Genomic DNA, 21,162 nt, shown 5'->3' on the forward strand with positions numbered 1-21,162 from the left:
ACAGGGATCACACAGATCAGGGATGAGGATGACAGGGATCTCACAGACCAGGGATGAGGATGACAGGGATCACACAGACCAGGGATGAGGATGACAGGGATCACACAGATCCGGGATGAGGATGACAGGGATCACACAGATCAGGGATGAGGATGACAGGGATCTCACAGACCAGGGATGAGGATGACAGGGATCTCACAGATCAGGGATGAGGATGACAGGGATCTCACAGACCAGGGATGAGGATGACAGGGATCTCACAGACCAGGGATAAGGATGACAGGGATCACACAGATCAGGGATGAGGATGACAGGGATCTCACAGTCCAGGGATAAGGATGACAGGGATCACACAGATCAGGGATGAGGATGACAGGGATCTCACAGACCAGGGATGAGGATGACAGGGATCTCACAGACCAGGGATAAGGATGACAGGGATCTCACAGATCAGGGATAAGGATGACAGGGATCTCACAGACCAGGGATGAGGATGACAGGGATCTCACAGATCAGGGATGAGGATGACAGGGATCTCACAGACCAGGGATGAGGATGACAGGGATCTCACAGATCAGGGATGAGGATGACAGGGATCTCACAGATCAGGGATGAGGATGACAGGGATCTCACAGATCAGGGATGAGGATGACAGGGATCTCACAGATCAGGGATCAGAATAACAGGGATCACACAGATCAGGGATAAGGATGACAGGGATCACACAGATCAGGGATGAGGATGACAGGGATCTCACAGATCAGGGATAAGGATGACAGGGATCTCACAGATCAGGGATGAGGATGACAGGGATCACACAGATCAGGGATGAGGATGACAGGGATCTCACAGATCAGGGATCAGAATAACAGGGATCACACAGATCAGGGATAAGGATGACAGGGATCACACAGATCAGGGATAAGGATGACAGGGATCACACAGATCAGGGATAAGGATGACAGGGATCTCACAGATCAGGGATGAGGATGACAGGGATCTCACAGATCAGGGATAAGGATGACAGGGATCTCACAGATCCGGGATGAGGATGACAGGGATCACACAGATCAGGGATGAGGATGACAGGGATCTCACAGATCAGGGATGAGGATGACAGGGATCTCACAGACCAGGGATGAGGATGACAGGGATCTCATAGATCAGGGATGAGGATGACAGGGATTACACAGATCCGGGATGAGGATGACAGGGATCACACAGATCAGGGATGAGGATGACAGGGATCACACAGATCAGGGATGAGGATGATCCAGCCCAGTTGATGAATGAATGGATTCCGTTATCCCTGGTGTAGGGAGGGGTTCTCCTGGGAGTTGTAGTTCTCTCTCTTTCTACAACAATAGACGGGATCACCAGGAGGACTACAACTCCCAGTATGCAACCGGCTGATGCCCTCAGCTCTCTCCAGCGGTGGGTGATGGGAGTTGATGTCTGGGCTGGTGATGGGGACGCTGCAGACTGGAAGGGGGAGGGGAGTCTTAGGACTTCATTTCCCAGCAGGCAGCGGGGCGGGAGAGATGTGGGAGATCAGTTGGAGGTCCGTATAGCCGGAGGAGGACGGAGGGCTACAGGTACCGGAGAGACCGGGGGGGGGCCGACTGACCCAGACATCCCCTCCCCCATAATCCCTGACTGAGCCTTCCCCATATACTGATATACCTCTATAGCACCCTGTCCTTATATACTGATATACAGTATGTCTATACCCCCTCCCCCCATATACTGCTATACCCCCCCATATACCTCTATAGCACCCTGTCCTTATATACTGATATACAGTATGTCTATACCCCCTCCCCCCATATACTGCTATACCCCCCCATATACCTCTATAGCACCCTGTCCCTATATACTGATATACAGTATGTCTATACCCCCTCCCCCCATATACTGCTATACCCCCCCATATACCTCTATAGCACCCTGTCCTTATATACTGATATACAGTATGTCTATACCACCTCCCCCCCCCCCCATACACTGATATACCCCCCCCCCATATACCTCTATAGCACCCTGTCCCTATATACTGATATACAGTATGTCTATACCCCTATATACTATATACCCCCTCTCCCCCCCCATATACTGATATACCTCTATAGCACCCTCCCCCATACACTGATATACCCCCTTATACTCTGATATACACCCTCCCCCCCCCCCTATACACTGATATGCCCTACACCCCCCTCCATACACTGATATACCCTCTCCTCCTATACGCTCATATAACCCAATACCTCCCCCCCCCCCCAGACAATGATATAGTCCTATACCCCCTCCCTATACACTGATATAACCCTATACCCCCCCCCCCCATGCACTGATAACACTGATATACTCTCCCCACCATCCACTGATATAACCCTATACCCTCCCCCTTCCCCTCTATGCTCTGATAACACTGGTATAGCCCTAGAATCCCTTCCCTCATACACTGATATAACTCCATACCCCCCCATATAGCCCTATACCCCTCCCCCATACACTGATATAGCTCCATACCCCCCCCCCCCCGATATAACCCTATACCCCTCTCCCCCCATACACTGATATAGCCCTATACATCTCTCCCCCCTCCATACGCTGATATAACCCTGTACCCCCCCCCCCGAATACACTGATATAACCCTATACCCCTCTCCCCCCATACACTGATATAACCCTGTACCCCCCCCCCCCCCCCCTCAATACACTGAGGCCTCTTTCACACATACGGTCCGTTCAGTTCATCAGTTCAGTCACGTCAAAATGTATCCGTTTTCCATCCGTTTGTCATCCGTTGTCATCCATTTTTCGTCCGATCCGTTTTTTTGAAGGATGAAAAATAGGGCATTCATACGTTCAAAAAAACGGACATTGACGGAAACGGATGAAAACGGATGTTAACTGATGATCATCCGTTGTCATCCGTTTTTACATAGAGATACATTGATGTCCGTTTTTCATCCGTCAACAGATGGATGAAAAACGGACCGTATGTGTGAAAGGGGCCTAACACTGATATACTCCCCCCCCCCCCCATACACTGATATAGCCCTATACCCCCTCCATACACTGATATAGCCCTATACTCCTCTCCCCCTCCATGCACTGATATAGCCCTATACCCCTCTCCCCCCTCCATACACTGATGTATAGCTCCCCCCATGCACTGATAACACTGGTATAGCCCTATACCCCCTTTCCTCATACACTGATTACCCCCATATAGCCCTATACCCCTCCCCTTAAACACTGATATAGGCCAATATCCCCTATACACTGCTATAACTCCATACCCCCCCGATATAGCATATAGCCCTATACCCCTCTCCCCCCATACACTGATATAGCGCCATACCCCTCCCCCCTTCACAATATAGCCCTATACCCCTCTCCCCCCATACACTGATATAGCCCTATACACCTCTCCCCCTCCATACTCTAATATAACCCTGTACCCCCCCCCCCCCATACACTGATGACACTAATATACCCTCCCCCCCCCCCTTACACTGCTATAGCCCTAAACCTCCTTCCCCTCCCCCCATACACTGATATAGCCCTATACCCCTCCCCCCATACACTAATATAGCCCTATACCCCTCTCCCCCTCCATACACTGATATAGCTCCATACCCCTCTCCCCCTCCATACACTGTTATAACCCTATACCCCCCCATACATACACTGATATACCCCCCTCATATAACCCTATACCACTCCCCCCATACACTGATATAGTTCCATACCCCCCCCAATATAGCCCTATATCCCTCAACACCCCCCCATACCCCTCTCTCTCTATCTTCCCCCTCTCTATCTCCCCCCTCTCTCTTTCTCTATCTCTCCCCTCTCTCTTTCTCTATCTCCCCCTCTCTCTTTCTCTATCTCTCCCCCCTCTCTCTTTCTCTATCTCTCCCCCCTCTCTCTTTCTCTATCTCTCCCCCCTCTCTCTTTCTCTATCTCTCCCCCTCTCTCTCTTTCTCTATCTCTCCCCCTCTCTCTCTTTCTCTATCTCTCCCCCTCTCTCTCTTTCTCTATCTCTCCCCCTCTCTCTCTTTCTCTATCTCTCCCCCTCTCTCTCTTTCTCTATCTCTCCCCCTCTCTCTCTTTCTCTATCTCTCCCCCTCTCTCTCTTTCTCTATCTTCTCTATCTCTCCCCCTCTCTCTTTCTCTATCTCTCCCCCCTCTCTCCCTCTTTCTCTATCTCCCCCCCCCTCTCTCCCTCTTTCTCTATCTCCCCCCCCTCTCTCCCTCTTTCTCTATCTCCCCCCCCCTCTCTCCCTCTTTCTCTATCTCTCCCCCCCTCTCCCTCTTTCTCTATCTCTCCCCCCCCCTCTCCCTCTTTCTCTATCTCTCCCCCCCCCCCTCTCTCCCTCTTTCTCTATCTCTCCCCCCCCCTCTCTCTCTCTTTCTCTATCTCTCCCCCCTCTCTCCCTCTTTCTCTATCTCTCCCCCCCTCTCTCCCTCTTTCTCTATCTGTCTCCCCCCCTCTCTCCCTCTTTCTCTATCTGTCTCCCCCCCTCTCTCCCTCTTTCTCTCTCCCTCTTTCTCTATCTGTCTCCCCCCCTCTCTCCCTCTTTCTCTATCTGTCTCCCCCCCTCTCTCCCTCTTTCTCTATCTGTCTCCCCCCCCCTCTCTCCCTCTTTCTCTATCTGTCTCTCCCTCTTTCTCTATCTCTCCCCCCTCTCTCCCTCTTTCTCTATCTCTCTCCCCCTCTCTCCCTCTTTCTCTATCTCTCTCCCCCTCTCTCCCTCTTTCTCTATCTCTCTCTCCCTCTTTCTCTATCTCTCTCTTCCCCTCTCTCCCTCTTTCTCTACCTCTCTCCCCCTCTCTCCCTCTTTCTCTATCTCTCTCCCCCTCTCTCCCTCTTTCTCTATCTCTCTCCCCCTCTCTCCCTCTTTCTCTATCTCTCTCCCCCTCTCTCCCTCTTTCTCTATCTCTCTCCCCCTCTCTCCCTCTTTCTCTATCTCTCTCCCCCTCTCTCCCTCTTTCTCTATCTCTCTCCCCCTCTCTCCCTCTTTCTCTATCTCTCTCCCCCTCTCTCCCTCTTTCTCTATCTCTCTCCCCCTCTCTCCCTCTTTCTCTATCTCTCTCCCCCTCTCTCCCTCTTTCTCTATCTCTCTCCCCCTCTCTCTCTCTTTCTCTATCTCTCTCCCCCTCTCTCCCTCTTTCTCTATCTCTCTCCCCCTCTTTCTCTATCTCTCCCCCCCTCTCTCCCTCTTTCTCTATCTCTCTCCCCCTCTCTCCCTCTTTCTCTATCTCTCTCCCCCTCTCTCCCTCTTTCTCTATCTCTCTCCCCCTCTCTCCCTCTTTCTCTATCTCTCTCCCCCCCTCTCTCTCTTTCTCTATCTCTCTCCCCCTCTCTCCCTCTTTCTCTATCTCTCTCCCCCCTCTCTCCCTCTTTCTCTATCTCTCTCCCCCCTCTCTCCCTCTTTCTCTATCTCTCTCCCCCCTCTCTCCCTCTTTCTCTCTCTCTCTCTCTCTATCTCTCCCCCCTCTATCTCTCTCTATCTCTCCCCCCTCTGTCTCTCTCTATCTCTCCTCTCTCTATCTCTCCTCTCTCTCTGTCCCCCCTTTGGTCAGATGTTCTACCCAGCCACTTTCCCCCGACAGCAGGCCGCCGAAACCAAACCCGCTATTCGGAGAACTCTTACCTAAAAATGTCCAGGATGATTCCTCCCTTTATAATTGGTTCTCTTAATTTGCCGTTTCTCTTTATAGAAGAACATTCGGTTTTATTTATCTCTGAACCAATCCCATCGCAGATGAGAGATTTCATGTCTATTATTGTATGTCTATAGGGCCAATGTAATCCTCAGGGGCCCCACGGTGTATATACAGTGTATTACTCTGGGAGGACAGTGATTAGCCGCTCTGTGTCACCCCGAGGGAGGATGTGGAATGTTCCTGGTGGGTGTAGTGGTTAGACAGTTACACCAGAGATACCCATCAGGGCGGTCAGTGGGAAGTGTGGATGATGGTGCACTGATATCGCTGAGGAGTTCACACCATGATCTCCTCTCCTGTGTATTCTACCTAAGAGGAGAATTCCCAGCAGCACTGCCATAATTATACTGGATATAGTAACAAAACGCAGAAGCCAGCTAATGTTATATAATCTAATCTGGGTTAGGAACCAGCTAACATTATGTGCGATAATGAATCTGGGGTCAGAGGCTGGCTAATGTTACATATTATAAGAAATCTGGGTTTAGATACAGCTAATGCGACAAATGATAAATCTGGGGTCAGGGTGGCCAGCTAATGTTCTATATTACTGTATAATGCAGGGTCAGGGGCTGGCTAATGTTACATAATATAGTAGTCTGAGGTCAGTGCAGCCAGCTAATGTTACATATTGTTATGTCTTGGGTCGGGGGCTAGCTAATTTCACATAATATAATAAATCTGTAAATCTAATGTCACATATTATAAGAAATCTGGGGTCGGGGCCAGCTAATGTCACATATTACAGATTACATATTGGGGGGGCAGGCTAATGTTGCATATTAAATCTGGGGTTAGTACAGCTGGCTAATGTTACACATCACAAATGTGGAGTCAGGGGTCGGCTAATGTCACTCCTTATAATGTGGCATTAGGGGCCAGCTAATGTTACATATTATAATAAATCTGAGGTCAGGGGCTAGCTAATGTCACATATTATAATAAATGTGGGGAAAGCTAATGTCACATATAATAACTCTGGGGTCGGACAGGCTAATGTTGCATATTAAATTTGGGTTAGTACAGCTGGCTAATGTTACACATAACCAATGTGGGGTCAGGGGTTGGCTAATGTCACATATTATAATAAATTTGTAGTCAGGGGCCAGCTAATGTCACATAAAATAAATCTGGAGTCAGTGGCCAGCTAATGTCACTCACATATTTTAATAAATCTGGGGTCAGGGGCTGGCTAATGTTACATATAATAAATGTGGGGTCAGGGGCTGGCTAATGTCACATATTACAGATTACATATTGGGGGCAGGCTAATGTTGCATATTAAATCCGGGGTTAGTACAGCTGGCTAATGTTACACATTACAAATGTGGAGTCAGGGGGTCGGCTAATGTCACTCCTTATAATGTGGGATTAGGGGCCAGCTAATGTTACATATAATAAATGTGGGGACAGCTAATGTCACATATAATAACTCTGCAGTCGGGCAGCCTAATGTTGCATATTAAATTTGGGGTTAGTACAGCTGGCTAATGTTGCATAATTTGGGTTAGTACAGCTGGCTAATCTTACACATAACCAATGTGGGGTCAGGGGTTGGCTAATGTCACATATTATAATAAATGTGTAGTCAGGTGCCAGCTAATGTCACATAAAATAAATCTGGAGTCAGTGGCCAGCTAATGTCACTCACATATTTTAATAAATCTGGGGTCAGGGGCTGGCTAATGTCACATATTATAATAAATGTGGGGTCAGGGGCCAGCTAATGTCACATATTACAGATTACATATTGGGGGCAGGCTAATGTTGCATATTAAATCTGGGGTTAGTACAGCTGGCTAATGTTACACATTACAAATGTGGAGTCAGGGGGTCGGCTAATGTCACTCCTTATAATGTGGGATTAGGGGCCAGCTAATGTTACATATTATAATAAATCTGGGGTCAGGGGCAAGCTATTGTCATATATTATATAATAAATGTGGGGGCAGGGGCGAGCTAATGTCACATATTATAATAAATGTGGGCTGAGGGGCGAGCTAATGTCACATATTATAATAAATGTGGGCTGAGGGGCGAGCTAATGTCATATATTATCATAAATGTGAGGTCAGGGGCCAGCTAATGTCACATATTATAATAAATGTGGGGTCAGGGGCCAGCTAATGTCACATATTATAATAAATGTGGGGTCAGGCGGCGGATAATGTCACATATTATAATAAATGTGGGATCAGGGGGTCAGCTAATGTCACATATTCTAATCTGGGGTCAGGGGCAGGCTAATGTTGCATATTAAATTTGGGGTTAGCACAGCTGGCTAATGTTACACATAACAAATGTGGGATTGGGGGCCTGCTAATTGTACATATTATAATAAATGTGGGGTCAGGGGCTGACTAACGTCACATATTCTAATAAATCTGGGGCTAATATAGCTAGCTAATATTACATATAATCAATCTGGGGTCAGGGGCTAGCTAATGTTACATGTTGTAATAAGTAGAAAGGTGATCCGCACACCAGTAGTTGCTCTTAAAAAAAAAAAAATCTTCATCTTTATTCAGGAACCACAGAACACAACTTCTGATAAGATCAGTTGACGCGTTTCAGCCTATAAGGCCTTTGTTATGTCATGTTGTAATAAACATGGGGTCAGGGTCTGGCTAATGTTACATATTGTATTAAGTCTTGGGTCAGTAGGGCCGGCTAATGTTGCATGATATGAATCATGGGTCATTTCTAAAGTACTTCAAGATTTTCGTTTGCTTTTAGCATTCAATTTTCGGAAGAATGGAATTCCTTGAATGAAAACCTCATTCAGTGTTACTTTTATTTCTTTAAAATAAAACGCAGTGTGGTCAGCGACTCGGCGTGCAGCAGCTGTATTGATGTATTGCAGGTGTGTGAGAGATAATATTGTGATCTCTGAAGGAGACGCTCTCTGTCCACCAACACTGAGGGTTGTTGCATGAGTGATTGGATGAAATCCTAGATTCTGCAGGAAGGTAAGGTACAACTAAAGGCAAACTTAAGCCTCGTACACACGCACCGATTGTTGGCCGACCGATCGGCCGTCTTTTGTCCAGTGTTGTTGTGTTGGTTGAAATGTGCTCTAGACTGCACACTAATTTTGTCGGCCAACAACAACCAACTGCAGAAGTGATGTCATGTTCTGGTCTACTTTCCGTGTGTTTTTTCTTCTCTGAACATGCCCAGTCTTGCTCATCTGACTTTTGTCGGCCGAAATCTGTACTGACTGACGAACAATCGGCCGTTCTGGTGACGGCCAACAAAAATTTTATAGTCTGCACACCAGATTTTGTTCGGCCGAAAAGTTGCAGTTGGTTGTCGGAAGCATCATACTAACAAGCCGACAATCGGCCGATCGGATGTTGGCCGAAAATTTACGGCCAACAATCGGTGCGTGTGTACGGGGCTTTACTTTTCATTTTGGTTAGAGTATGGGAGGGTTATAATCCCTGCCGGTGTCCCATTGGGGAGATTTCCTTTCACTTCCTGTCCCATAGCCACAACTGGATGTGAGGAAATCCCAGGTTGTTACCATAAATAGTGCCCCCGTTGGGAGATTTCTTCCCTATTCCTGTTCTGGTAACAACCTGTTATTTTTTTAGGATTTTCTTTTACTCTCGGTGATAAGAGGGAAAATAAAGAAGGGGTGAATCTCCATAATAGGTACGCAAACAGCAATAATGTAAACACGTGTGCGATGAATATGCATTCTCCTGTTCATTGCATTGGGGAACATTCATTTTGAATGGGAATGGGCTGTGCCCAGTGTCGGGACAGGTGCAGCCAGTCCTCAGGGCAAGGATTCAAACCCCCTGCCTGATGTAGCTTGCTGTACTGACCTGCATAAAGCTGCACCCCAACCCAAACTTTGGCCTGTATGCCCTGGTTGAAACCCCCTGCTGCCCCCCCTTCACACTCTAAAGAGGATGCATGCTGGGCTATCTTAATGCAGCGCATTGCAGCATTTTGATTGGTTACACCCATATGCTGTGGTGCACCGGCGTTGCTTGTGCCGCCTCCGGCCGTGCACCGGCGTTGCTTGTGCCGCCTCCGGCCGTGCACCGGCGTTGCTTGTGCCGCCTCCGGCCGTGCACCGGCGTTGCTTGTGCCGCCTCCGGCCGTGCACCGGTGTGGCTGGTGCCGCCTCCGGTTATACACTCAAGCAGCTTTCACCATTAATGTATATAAAGTAGAAATTGTTTAGACTTCTCCAGAACTGTACGAATATTCTACGGTAATAAATGTGATTGAAAGCTCTTGCACTGCGTTTGCCGTATTCATGTTCTGCGGACTCAGCGCGTCTTTTTTTTCCATTGACACAGAGAAGCTGAATGAACTCTGATAGGAAAAAGACTGAGGAACTGCTGAGAACACAAAATCGAACCAAATTTTCTTTTCTTAGCTCCTCTTCTGTGCAGCTGCAGAGCGGGAATATGACTGACGGGACTCTGTGCTCATTTCTCATCTTTGAGAGCATGCAGGAGCAGAGCAGGGAAAGCACATAGTGTTACCTATTTTTAGGAAGTTTCTCCCATTCTTCTTTGCAGGACCTCTCAAGCTCCATCAGGTTGGATGGGAAGCGTCAGTGCACAGCCATTTTCAGATCTCTCCAGAGATGTTCAATCGAGTTCAAGTCTGTGCTCTGGCTGGGCCACTCAAGGACATTCAGAGTTGTAGCCACTCCTTTGTTATCTTGGCTGTGTGCTTAGGGTCGTTGTCCTGTTGGAAGATGAACCTTCGCCCCAGTCTGAGGTCCAGAGGGCTTTGCAGCAGGTTTTCATTAAGGATGTCTCTTGCTGCATTCATCTTTCCCTCGATCCTGACTAGTCTCCCAGTTCCTTCCGCTGAAAAAAATCCCCACAGCATGATGCTGCCACCACCATGCTGGTATTGACCAGGTGATGAGCGGTGCCCGGTTTCCTCCAGACAGACAAGACATTTGCCATTCAGGCCAAAGAGTTCAATCTTTGTTTCATCAGACCAGAGAATTTTGTTTCTCATGGTCTGAGAATCCTTTAGGTGCCTTTTTAGAAAACTCTAGGCAGGCTGTCATGGGCCTTTTACTGAGGAGTGGCTTCTGTCTGGCCCCTCTACCATACAGGCCTGATTGGTGGAGTGCTGCAGAGATGGTTGTTCTTCTGGAAAGTTCTCCTCTCTCCACAACGCTGGAAACGCTGGAGCTCTGACAGAGTGACTATCGGGTTCTTGGTCACCTCCCTGACTAAGTCCCCCAATCACTCAGTTTGGACGGGTGGCCCACTCTAGGAAGAGTCCTGGTGATTCCAAACTTCTTCCATTTACGAATGATGGAGGTCACTGAGCTCATTGGGACCTTCAATACTGCAGACATTCTTCTGTACCCTTCCCCAGATCTGTGCCTTGATACAATCCTGTCTTGGAGGTCTACAGACAATTCCTTGGACTTCATGGCTTGGTTTGTGCTCTGACATGCACTGTTAACTGTGGGACCTTGTATAGACAGGTGTGTGCCTTTCCAAATCATCTCCAATCAACTGAATTTACCACAGGTGGACTCCAATCAAGTCGTGGAAACATCTCAAGGATGATCAATGGAAACAGGACGCACCTGAGCTCAATTTTGAGTGTCACGGCAAAGGCTGAGAATACCTATGTACATTTAAGTTTTTTTTTTTTTTTTTTTATTATTTTTTAATTTTGCAAAGACTTGAAACCAACTTCTTTCACATTGTCTTTATGGGGTATTGTTTGTAGAATTTTGAGGAAAATATATTGAATCCATTTTGGAATAAGGCTGTAACATAAAATGTGGAAAAAATTAAGCGCTGTGAATATTTTCCGGATGCACTGTATATGTGTTTTTGAGTGTATATATGAATTATTGTGTGTATGTATATATTGTATACAGGGGGGGGGGGGACTTTCCCATAGACATTGTGCAGATAGAGACGTTTCTTGTTGGTTCAGGAAATGGTTTTCTACTTCTCTGCACATAACTGATAATCGGCATCACTAGAGGAAACTATTTGTTACTATTTCTAAGAATATAGAGCGTAAGCTCTTCTTGTGCAAAGACTGATGTGGCTTGGCTGCCATTTTTACAGAGTGGTTCTCTGCTCACTCACAGCTGTCAAAAAAAAAAAAAAAAAGCGCCTCTGGCAAAATGTTTATTAACATTAAGGCTACGTTCACATGTGGGCGTAGCGGATCGCGGGCAGAATCACCGCGATCCGGAAATCATTGCAAATAGCGGGACGCCATGATTTGCAATGGCACCCCAAATGCCTACAGGCTGGTGCTTCATTTAACCACTTTACCACCGGAGGATTTTCCTGCTAAAAGACCAGGGGGTTTTTTGCGATTTTTTTTACTGCGTGACTTTAACGGACAATTGCGCGGTCGTGCGACGCTGTACCTAAACAAATTTCACGTCCTTTTTTTTCCCACAAACAGAGCTTTCTTTTGGTGGTATTTGATCACCTGTGCGATTTTTTTTGATCACGCGCTATAATCAAAAAAAGAGAGTAATTTTTGCAAAAACAACAATATTTTTCACTTTTTTTTTTTTTTTTATATGAAATTCCCCCCCAAAAAAATGTAAAAATCAAAATTTTTTAACATTTTCGGCCAATTTGTTTTACGCTACCTATGTTTGGTAAAAAAGATCGCAAAAAGCATATTTTGATTGGTTTGCGCAAAAGTTATCGCGTTTACTAACAAAGGGAAAGATTTTTGTCATTTTTGGTGTTTTTTTTTTTTAACGAGTAATGGCGGCGATCTGCGATTTTTTTTTTTTGCGGTACTGCGACATTGCGGCGGACAGATCGGACCCTTGACTGACATTTTTGACACTTTTGGGGGTACCAGTGACATTACTGCAGTAATCAGTGCTATATATATGCACTGTTACTGCAAAAATGACACTGGCAGGGAAGGGGTTAACAGTATTGGACAGGGAGGGGTTAAGTGTGTCCTAGGGGCGTGATTCTAAGGCTCCGTTCACATCTAGGCGTTTTGGGGCGTTTTTGGGGCGTTTTTCTGCTCTAGGATCAGCTCTCAAAACGCCCAACAAGACAAATCCTATTCATTTCAATGGCCCCTGTTCACATCTGAGCGTTTTGACGCTGTATACAAAACGCCCAACGCTCAAAAAAGTACATGAGCTTCTTTTTGGGCAGATTACAGGCGTTTTCCATTGATCTCTATTCAATCTAAAAACGCCTGCACAAAAATCGCGGTAAAATCGCGGTAAAAAACGCCGCTAAAATCGCGGTAAAAAACGCGCGAAAAACGCTACGCTCAGGTGTGAATGTAGCCTAACTGTGCAGGGACAGGTCTACTAGTGTAAAAACAAAGATCAACAGTTCTACATAGTAGAACTGTCTGATCTTCACTTTTACACAGGGAGAACTGACAGGCGGCTTGTTTACATAAGCCGCTCTGTCTTTCTCCCGCTGTACCGGCGATCGTAGTGTGACCGGCGGACATCGGGTCCGCCAGTCACACTCCCGCACTCCTCCGTGAACGAGCCGAGGCGGGCGCGCGCCCGCCCGCTATTGGCTCTAGAAGGAGTGACAGGCGAGCGACGTAAACCTACGTCACTCTGCCTGGCCGGGGCCGACTGCCGCAGTAAATATACTGTGCGCAGTCGGCAACCGGTTAAAGTCCCACTGTGCGATTTTTTTTTTTCGTGCATTTTTTGGTGGATGCAGTCTGATTTGACCCCAGTTTTTTCATATATAGGGATGGAGACCAATAGCATGACCTGCTTGTCTCATGTAAAGTCCCAAATATTTTATGAAATTAGGGATGGAGGCACTGAGCTATACAGGCAAACTGCCTCATATAAAGTCCCAATCTGTGTTTTTCACTGCATCCGCCAAGGGGTTGGAGGTGTATGCTTCTCAGCTGGTCGTTTTCAGTTTGTACCATCACAAGAACATTGCTATTAGAGTTTTGAGATACTAGACCAGTCATGGATGGGGGTGGGTTGGGGGAGGTTTGGGCTGCTCCCTCCCACCTGCCTCCTATCCATCCATTAGTAGCCATGTGCTCCCAGAGTGGAGACACTCATATTAAAAGTGTTAGGCCCCTTTCACACATGCTGTCCGTTTGTCCGTTTTTCATCCATCCGTTGACGGATGAAAAACAGACATCAATGCATATCTATGTAAAAACGGATGACAACTGATGATCATCAGTTAACATCCGTTTTCATCCACTTCCGTTAATGTCCGTTTTTTTGAACGGATGAATGCCCTATTTTTCATCCGTCAAAAAAACGGATCGGACGAAAAACGGATGACAACGGATGTCAACGGATGAAAAACTGATGTCAACTGATGACAACGGATGTCAACGGATGAAAAACTGATGAAAAACTGATGACAACGGATGACAACGGATGACAACGGATGACAACGGATGACAACGGATGACAACGGATGACAACGGATGACAACCGGATGACAACGGATGACAACGGATGAAAAACGGATGAAAAACGGATGAAAAACGGATACATTTGACGTGACTGAACTGATGAACTGAACGGACTGTATGTGTGAAAGGGGCCTTAGGACTGCAGGTAAAACAGTAGTGGCCCTGCAACTTACACATGCATTTGCAAATGCGTGTCAACTAAATCCCTGTTCTTTATTTATATCATGAGACAGGTCTACTTGGTTGGTGGCAGACTGGAAGGTGAGTACATCAGACTGGGGGCTGGCTGCCTTCCATGCACCTCTCTTAGACCCGGTTCACACTTCTGCGAGTGCCGGGTTCGCATGTAATGTCGGAGCGCACTGCTGTGCGGTGCGAGTTTAGCCATACACTTTGTATGGCTAAATTCGCATCGCACCCGGTGCAAACACGCACAGGAGGCATTTTTGCAGCCGCATCAGGATCGGATCGCACAGCGGTTCACACTTGTGCGATCCCATCCTGTGCGAACTGCACGATCGCACTGCGATATGCGATCAAACTGGGGGTGTCGTTAAGATTACATTGACACCCCCAGCGTATCGCATATGGCAGTGTGAACTGCCGGGGGTGCGTGTGCGATGCGGGAAAAGGCTGCGAATTCGCAGCCTTCCCGCATCGCATATATGTGAACCGAGCCTTAATCCTTTTCAATTTGTTTTTTTCAATTATTATTTTTTTTTCTTTATATTATATTTGGTTTTAGTTGTTAGCAACATGCATTTTGTTTAAGGCTGCATTCACATGTCAGCGTATGGATCGCGGCGCGATTCCGCCCGCGATCCGGAGATCATTGCAAATCGCGGGATGCCTGTGCGTTGCCCGTGATTTGCAATAGCACCCCAAACGCTGAGCGATGTTGCAGCGATTTCCGCCTGCCAAATCGCGGTAACATCGTGCAAAAAAAAAAACCGCGGGGCGCATTACGCCCAAAAAAGTACAAGAGCTTCTTTGGCAGGCAGAAATCGCGGCAACATCGCTCAGCGTTTGGGGTGCTATTGCGAATCACGGGCAACGCACAGGCGTCCCGCGATTAGCAATGATCTCTGGATCGCGGGTGGAATCGCGGCGATTCTGCCCGCGATCCATATGCTGACATATGAAGACAGACAAAAAAAAAAAACAGAATTTAATATAATTAAAGGCACAACACCAGTGACTGCCATAGGACATCCAACGCCCAGCCAGAGATAGTCACATGGTCATCACATGCAAAGAAGCCCAGTTATAGATAATTTCTGGAACATGAACTGTACAGGGGCAACTGTTTGATTTATGCATATTTTTTGCTCCATATATAAGATATATGGGACAATAATAAAGAAAGAAAATAAAAAAAGAAATGTGTGTGTGAGAAAAAAAAAAAGTGTGTGTATGTATGTATGTATGTATAATTATATATATATATATATATCTACAGTGGGTACGGAAAGTATTCAGACCCCCTTAAATTTTTCACTCTTTGTTATATTGCAGCCATTTGCTAAAATCATTTAAGTTCATTCTTCTTCCTCATGAATGTACACATAGCACCCCATACTGACAGAAAAACACAGAATTGTTGACATTGTTGCAGATTTATTAAAAAAGAAAAACTGAAATATCACATGGTCCTAAGTATTCAGACTCTTTGCTCAGTATTTAGTAGAAGCCCCCTTTTGATCTAATACAGCCAGGAGTCTTTTTGGGAAAGATGCAACAAGTCTTTCACACCTGGATTTGGGGATCCTCTGCCATTCCTCCTTGCAGATCCTCTCCAGTTCTGTCAGGTTGGATGGTAAACGTTGGTGGACAGCCATTTTTAGGTCTCTCCAGAGATGCTCAATTGGGTTTAAGTCAGGGCTCTGGCTGGGCCATTCAAGAACAGTCACGGAGTTGTTGTGAAGCCACTCCTTCGTTATTTTAGCTGTGTGCTTAGGGTCATTGTCTTGATGGAAGGTAAAGCTTCGGCCCAGTCTGAGGTCCAGAGCACTCTGGAGAAGGTTTTTGTCCAGGATATCCCTGTACTTGGCCGCATTCATCTTTCCCTCGATTGCAACCAGTCGTCCTGATGGTTGACTTTCTACAACTTTCTCCCATCTCCTGACTGCATCTCTGGAGCTCAGCCACAGTGATCTTTGGGTTCTTCTTTACCTCTCTCACCAAGGCTCTTCTCCCCCGATAGCTCAGTTTGGCCAGACGGCCAGCTCTAGGAAGGGCTCTGGTCGTCCCAAACGTCTTCAAATGGAGGATTATGGAGGCCACTGTGCTCTTAGGAACCTTAAGTGCAGCAGAAATCTTTTTGTAACCTTGGCCAGATCTGTGCCTTGCCACAATTCTGTCTCTGAGCTCTTCAGGCAGTTCCTTTGACCTCATGATTCTCATTTGCTCTGACATGCATTGTGATCTGGAAGGTCTTATATAGACAGGTGTGTGGCTTTCCTAATCAAGTCCAATCAGTATAATCAAACACAGCTGGACTCAAATGAAGGTGTAGAACCATCTCAAGGATGATCAGAAGAAATGGAAAGTACCTGAGTTAAATATATGAGTGTCACAGCAAAGGGTCTGAATACTTAGGACCATGTGATATTTCAGTTTTTCTTTTTTAATAAATCTGCAACAATGTCAACAATTCTGTGTTTTTCTGTCAGTATGGGGTGCTATGTGTACATTCATGAGGAAGAAGAATGAACTTAAATGATTTTAGCAAATGGCTGCAATATAACAAAGAGTGAAAAATTTAAGGGGGGTCTGAATACTTTCCGTACCCACTGTAATAAATATATATATATATATATATATATATATATGTGTGTGTGTGTATACAGTGCCTTGCGAAAGTATTCGACACCCTTGAACTTTGCGACCTTTTGCCACATTTCAGGCTTCAAACATAAAGATATAAAACTAATTTTTTGTGAAGAATCAACAAGTGGGACACAATCATGAAGTGGAACGAAATTTATTGGATATTTCAAACTTTTTTAACAAATAAAAAACGGAAAAATTGGGAGTGCAAAATTATTCAGCCCCCTTAAGTTAATACTTTGTAGTGCCACCTTTTGCTGCGATTACAGCTGTAACTCGCTTGGGGTATGTCTCTATCAGTTTTGCACATCGAAAGACTGAAATTTTAGCCCATTCCTCCTTGCAAAACAGCTCGATCTCAGTGAGGTTGGATGGAGAGCGTTTGTGAACAGCAGTTTTCAGTTCTTTCCACAGATTCTCGATTGGATTCAGGTCTGGACTTTGACTTGGCCATTCTAACACCTGGATATGTTTATTTGTGAACCATTCCATTGTAGATTTTGCTTTATGTTTTGGATCATTGTCTTGTTGGAAGACAAATCTCCGTCCCAGTCTCAGGTCTTTTGCAGACTCCATCAGGTTTTCTTCCAGAATGGTCCTGTATTTGGCTCCATCCATCTTCCCATCAATTTTAACCATCTTCCCTGTCCCTGCTGAAGAAAAGCAGGCCCAAACCATGATGCTGCCACCACCATGTTTGACAGTGGGGATGGTGTGTTCAGGGTGATGAGCTGTGTTGCTTTTACGCCAAACATAACATTTTGCATTGTTGCCAAAAAGTTTGATTTTGGTTTTATCTGACCAGAGCACCTTCTTCCACATGTTTGGTGTGTCTCCCAGGTGGCTTGTGGCCAACTTTAAACGACACTTTTTATGGAAATCTTTAAGGCTCCGTTCACATGTCAGCGTATGATCGCGGGCAGAACCGCCGCGGTTCCGCCCGCGATCCGGAGATTTATTGAAAATCGCGGGACGCCTAGCGTTGCCCGTTGATTTGCAATAGCCCCCCAAACGCCGAGCGATGTTGCCGCGATTTACGCCCACCGAATCGCGGCAACATCGCGCAAACAAAATCGCGGGACGCAATACGCTCCAAAGAAGCTCTTGTACTTTTTTGGAGCGTATTGCGTCCCGCGATTTTGTTTGCACGATGTTGCCGCGATTCGGCGGGCGTAAATCGCGGCAACATCGCTCGGCGTTTGGGGGGCTATTGCAAATCAACGGGCAACGCTAGGCGTCCCGCGATTTTCAATAAATCTCCGGATCGCGGGCGGAACCGCGGCGGTTCTGCCCGCGATCATACGCTGACATGTGAACGGAGCCTTAGAAATGGCTTTCTTCTTGCCACTCTTCCATAAAGGCCAGATTTGTGCAGTATACGACTGATTGTTGTCCTATGGACAGAGTCTCCCACCTCAGCTGTAGATCTCTGCAGTTCATCCAGAGTGATCATGGGCCTCTTGGCTGCATCTCTGATCAGTCTTCTCCCTGTATGAGCTGAAAGTTTAGAGGGACGGCCAGGTCTTCGTAGATTTGCAGTGGTCTGATACTCCTTCCATTTCAATATTCTCGCTTGCACAGTGCTCCTTGGGATGTTTAAAGCTTGGGAAATCTTTTTGTATCCAAATCCGGCTTTAAACTTCTCCACAACAGTATCTCGGACCTGCCTGGTGTGTTCCTTGTTCTTCATGATGCTCTCTGCGCTTTAAACGGACCTCTGAGACTATCACAGTGCAGGTGCATTTATACGGAGACTTGATTACACACAGCTGGATTCTATTTATCATCATTAGTCATTTAGGTCAACATTGGATCATTCAGAGATCCTCACTGAACTTCTGGAGAGAGTTTGCTGCACTGAAAGTAAAGGGACTGAATAATTTTGCACGCCCACTTTTTCAGTTTTTTATTTAACAAAGTTTGAAATATCCAATAAATTTTGTTCCACTTCATGATTGTGTCCCACTTGTTGTTGATTCTTCACAAAAAATTACAGTTTTATATCTTTATGTTTGAAGCCTGAAATGTGGCAAAAGTTCGCAAGGTTCAAGGGGGCCGAATACTTTTCGCAAGGCACTGTGTGTGTGTGTATATATTACATTTTTTATTTTATTTTTTTTGTTTTATGTAAATTTATAATGATAGTGTGTGTGACTGTGGGGGGACATTAGAGCGTTAAGCTACTCTGGTGCAGAGACTGATGTGATTGATTAGCTATTTTTTTTTTTTTTTCCCTTTTTATATTTGGTTTTAAGTTGTTAGCAACATGCATATTGCTTAAGACAAAAAAAAAAAAAAAACAGAAGTAAATACAATTAAGGCCCCTTTCACACTTATGCAACGAGATTTTACCGTGATTTTGCGACGCAATTTTGCGACGCGATTTTGATGCGATTTTGAGCAATGGCTCAGGGCTATATACCTCAAAACACATTAAAATCGTGCCAAAGTAGTGCATGAACTACTTTGAAGTCGGTGCGACTTCAAACGCACTGATATGAATGGGGCTCATTTAAAATAATGGAAAGCGACTTGTCATGCGATTTTTGCGGTCCAAAATCGCGGGACAAGTCGGACTAGTGTGAAAGGGGCTTTAGGCACAACACTAGGGACTGCCATAGGACGTCCAATGCCCAGCCAGAGATGGAATCATATTTTCCATGGTCGTCATATACAAAGAAGCCCAGTTAGAGAATTTCCGGATCATGAACTGCACAGGGGCAATTGTTCACTTATGCATATTTTTTGTTCCATATGTAAGCTATATGGGACAACAACAAAGAAGATAAAAAAATTATATATATCTAATATACTTTTTTTTTATATTTTAGTTTATGTAAATGTATAATGATAGTGTGTGTGACTGTGGGGAGGACATTAGAGTGTAAGCTCCTCTGGTGCGGAGACTGGTGTGACTGGCTCACTGTTCTCTGTATTACGTTGTGTTATGTTGTAGTTTGTATAAATGTCCGCACAATGAATTTCATATGAATTTGGGGTATGAGATCTATTCTCGGAGGAGAACTTGCTGGCCTGGCAGTGCTTTATGCAGTAAAATTGCTGCGCAGGCGGTTCTGTACGGCAGGTGATAAATCACCACCATTGGCCTCCTCTATTATCTGTGTCTCTGGGGCTGAGATCACGCTGACTGCTGTGTAGAACAAAGGACAGTATCTGATCGACCTTCCCTTTGTATCTGTCTGGGTGGCAGATTGATGATCACCTGTGACATCACAGTCACCGCTAACATGCCCCCTGCACCTCTCCCCATGTTCTCAGCTTGTTACATTTACTTTTTCTCCATTATCAATTAGATCTGTGATTGGTAGTCAGAGCAATGCGGTGTGTGCAATATTCCGCCAATTGTACCCCTCATTACTGATCAGCCGGGGAGGGGGGAAGCTTGTATTACATGCTCAGTACAGCCTCCTCTACATCTTACATGGTGACTGCAGCTGTGTCATGTCTGTCTGCAACCCCCCCCCCCCCCCTCCTCATCTGTAGCAGCTGGAAAGTGTAGTGATAGAAGAGGAATGTGAACTATCCTAGCAAATCAGATTATTGTGTTTTATATACACAGAGCCAGACAGTCTGTGTCCAAGAGGAGCTTACACTCTAATGTGCGCACCCCCCCCCCCCTCAAGTCAGTATTATACATAATACACAGATCAGCCATAATATTATAACCACTGACGGGTAAAGGGAATATCTAATTACAATGGCATCTGAATATTAATGGGATATATTAGGCAGCAAGTGAACATTTTATCCATTAAGTTGATGTGAAAGCAGAAAAAAATGGGCATCACAGTTTGTTGTGTATGGGGCTGTGAAGCCCATAGTGACCCGTGTCCACAGCCAAAACTTCTACAATGGTACATGAGCACCAGAACTGGACTACGGAGCAATGGAAGAAGGTGGCCTGGTCTGATTATTATTATTATTATTATTATTATTATTATTATTATTATTATTATTATTATTCAGGATTTATTTTGCGCCAGCAGTTTACGCAATGCTTTATAAAAGGGAGACGATACAGTTACAATACAATAAAATACAAGAGGATTAAGAGGGCCCTGCTCAGAAGAGCTTACAATCTATTGGGGCTAGGGAAGGTGTTACAAGAGGTTGTAACAGTAGGGAATGAGCTGATGGAAGATTAGTTGGCGGTGT

At 45.8% G+C, this 21,162-nt stretch overlaps 1 protein-coding gene across 1 annotated transcript in view; it reads left to right on the plus strand.

Moving 5' to 3' along the window:
• The first annotated feature begins 1,556 nt into the window (after window positions 1-1,556).
• The window catches only part of ST3GAL2 (ST3 beta-galactoside alpha-2,3-sialyltransferase 2), a 65,599-nt gene continuing 45,993 nt past the window's right edge, over window positions 1,557-21,162 (plus strand). Inside the window, exon 1 of the mRNA XM_082269777.1 lies at window positions 1,557-1,595. The gene's annotated coding sequence lies outside the window, so the exon portion shown is untranslated. The remainder of the gene's footprint in view (window positions 1,596-21,162) is intronic.

The sequence above is a fragment of the Pelophylax lessonae genome (assembly GCF_965119305.1).
Source record: "Pelophylax lessonae genome assembly, chromosome: 10".
Classification (NCBI taxonomy): domain Eukaryota; kingdom Metazoa; phylum Chordata; class Amphibia; order Anura; family Ranidae; genus Pelophylax; species Pelophylax lessonae.